We start from the raw sequence: 3020 nt of genomic DNA on the forward strand, positions 1-3020 counted from the left end.
TGCTCACAATGAAGAGGCTTTAGAACTCTTTCATAAAATGTAAGCCACTAGGTTTATGGCCAATTCTATCACTATTGCAAGTTTTCTCCTCGCATGTGCCTGTCTAGGATCTCTACAACTTGGTAACATGGATATTCATAGCTATGAAGGTAGAAGGGGAGTGATTTTGTTTCTCTTCCTTTGAAGTATCTATTGCATGTCTGTGTTATTTAATCGTTCTTTGAATTTGGAAGTAATATCTTTTGTATAGTTTTGAAATGGACGAAAAGGGAGAGGGCCCTACGATCGATATAGATCTTGGTACTATGTAGTCCTGCATTGGGGTGTGGCACCATGACAGAGTGGGGAACATCGCAAGTGACCAAGGGAGTAGGACCACTCCTTCCTATGTGGGTTTCACTGATACTGAGCGACTCATTGAAGATGCCGCAAAGAATCAGGTCACCATGAATCCCACCAATACCATTTTTGATGCCAAGAGATTAATTGTAAGGCATTTTAGTGACTCTACTATTTAGAATGACATCAAGTTTCGGCCTTTCAAGTTAATTCTAGGGCCTAGTGACAAGTCCATTATTGTTGTTAATTACAAAGGCAAGGAGTAGCAGTTCGTTGGAGAGGAGATCTCATCCATGTTGTTGATGAATATGAGGGAGATCACAGTCGCTTACCTTGGTGTCACAATAAAGAATGTCATTGCCACTGTTCCTACATATTTCAATGACTCCCAGAGGCAGGCTACCAAGGATGCTGGAGTGATTGTTGGGTTGAATGTGATGAGAATAATCAATGAGCCTACTGCTGCTGCTATTGCCTATGGTTTGGACAAGAAAGCTAGTAGTGTGGGTGAGAAAAATGTATTGATATTTGATTTGGGTGGTGGAACATTTGATGTTTCACTTTTGACTATTGAAGAGGGTATTTTTGAAGTGAAGTCTACTGCTGGTGACACCCATATGGGTGGTGAATATTTTGATAATAGGATGGTTAACCACTTTGTACAAGAATTTAAAAGGAAGTTCAAGAAGGATATTAGTGGTAGTGCTAGGGCTTTGAGAAGATTGAGGACTGCTTGTGAAAGGGCCAAGAGGACTCTTTCATCCACTACTCAGACAACCATAGAGATTGATTCTTTGTATGAAGGTATCAAATTTTATTCAACAATTACTAGAGCTAGGTTCGAAGAACTGAATATGGATCTATTCAGAAATTGTATGGAGCCTGTTGAAAAGTGTTTGAGAGATGCTAAGATGGATAAAAGCTCTATCCATGATGTTGTTTTGGTTGGTGGGTCTACTAGAATTCCCAAAGTGCAACAGTTGTTGCAGGACTTCTTTAATGGGAAAGAGCTCTGCAAGAGAATTAACCCTGATGAGGTTGTTGCCTATGGTGTTGTAGTGCAGGCTGCTATTCTAAGTGGAGAAGGAAATGAGAAGGTTCAAGACCTATTACTTCTTGATTTTACTCCTCTCTCCCTTCGTCTGGAGACAATAGATGGTTTTATGACTATTTTTTATTCTAGAAATACAATCATTCCTACAAAGAAAGAACAAGACTTCTCTACATACTTGGACAACCAACCCAATGTTCTCATTCAAGTGTATGAAGCTGATAGAAAACGAACAAGAGAAAACAATTTTTTGGGTAAGTTTGAATTATCTGGTATCCCACCTACTCCCACAGGTTTTCCTCAAATCACAATGTGCTTTGAAAATGATGCCAATGGTATTTTGAATGTTTCGGCTAAGGACAAGACCACTGGACAAAAGAACAAGATTACAATCACCAATGACAAGGGTAGGTTGAGGAAGGAAGATATTGAGAAGATGGTTCAGGAAGATGAGAAGTACAAGTCTGAGGATGAAGAGCACAAGAGGAAGGTTGAGTCCAAAAACTTGTTGGAGAACTATGCTTATAACATGAGGAACACGATCAAGGATGAGAAAATTTCTGCCAAGGTGTATCCATCCAACAAGAAGAAGATTGGCGATGCAATCAAGCAGGAAATCTAATGGTTGGATAACAACTAGCTAGCTCACGCTAATGAATTTGATGATAAAATGAAGGAACTTGAGAGCATCTTCAACCCGATAATTGCAAAGATGTATCAATGTGCAAGTGGTGACATGCCTAGACGTTGCTTTGGTGGCATTCCTCTTGAGGGTGGACTGTCCAGTGGTAGAGGTGTTGGCCCTAAGATTGAAGAAGTGGACTAATATATCTCTCAAAATGCATATGATATTACTGTATTTTATGTCGTAAGAATTGCCTAATGACATATCAAATATTGATAAATAACTCTAGGTTAATATTGTGACATTCCTACCTCTTTTCCAAATATTTGGTATTGTCCCAAGCAAGTTTAGTCCCTTATTTCACTGCTTTCTCAACCCCATTGCACCATTCCACCATTTTGTTGTTATAAAATTTATTTTTCTCTCTTACAATCTTACACCTTGGACATAAGACTCAATATGGAGGAATAGGAAATGGAAATTTTTTATTCTAACCAATGTTTTAAAACTTGGGCTCTTACATGGAATTGGTGGAGGGTTCACTTGGACTTCGACTTAAACTGATCTGATATCAATTATTTAGTTACTAAAATAATAATTTTTAGTGAAATAGTTATATTTTGAGGATTCCAAGCCATAATTCGAAAAAATTATTGAAATTTTGAAACAAAACATTATGAATAACTGAGAAAGAACATTTAAATGACAATCATAATTGACAAAAATGTTCTACCATTTCTTATATTGGGATGGTATCACACTTTACCTTGTTTAGCCTTTGCCTCTACCTCAATCCTCTATGGATGTCAATTAACATCAGCCTATTTTAATGAAACTGCCTAAACCAACATAACTGAAGTAAAAATATTGTACGTGACCACCTCAATAACACCATTAAGTGTTCCCTCTAGATCATCACCAATATGTGTAAAAGAGAATGTTGTAAAGTAGGACAAACCTTCATAATTCTCAGCCTTTGATATTCATCCTTTAACTCAACTAAAA

The 3020-nt window shown here is 37.5% G+C and overlaps 1 pseudogene; it reads left to right on the forward strand.

The window, feature by feature from the left end:
* The first annotated feature begins 257 nt into the window (after positions 1-257).
* On the forward strand, positions 258-2216 carry LOC149148139 (heat shock cognate 70 kDa protein 2 pseudogene; annotated as a pseudogene).
* The last annotated feature ends 804 nt before the right edge of the window (positions 2217-3020 follow it).

This window comes from Pinus tabuliformis, chromosome 9, assembly GCF_031772625.1.
Source record: "Pinus tabuliformis cultivar Carrire ecotype Pingquan chromosome 9, CPIR1, whole genome shotgun sequence".
In the NCBI taxonomy this organism is placed as follows: domain Eukaryota; kingdom Viridiplantae; phylum Streptophyta; class Pinopsida; order Pinales; family Pinaceae; genus Pinus; species Pinus tabuliformis.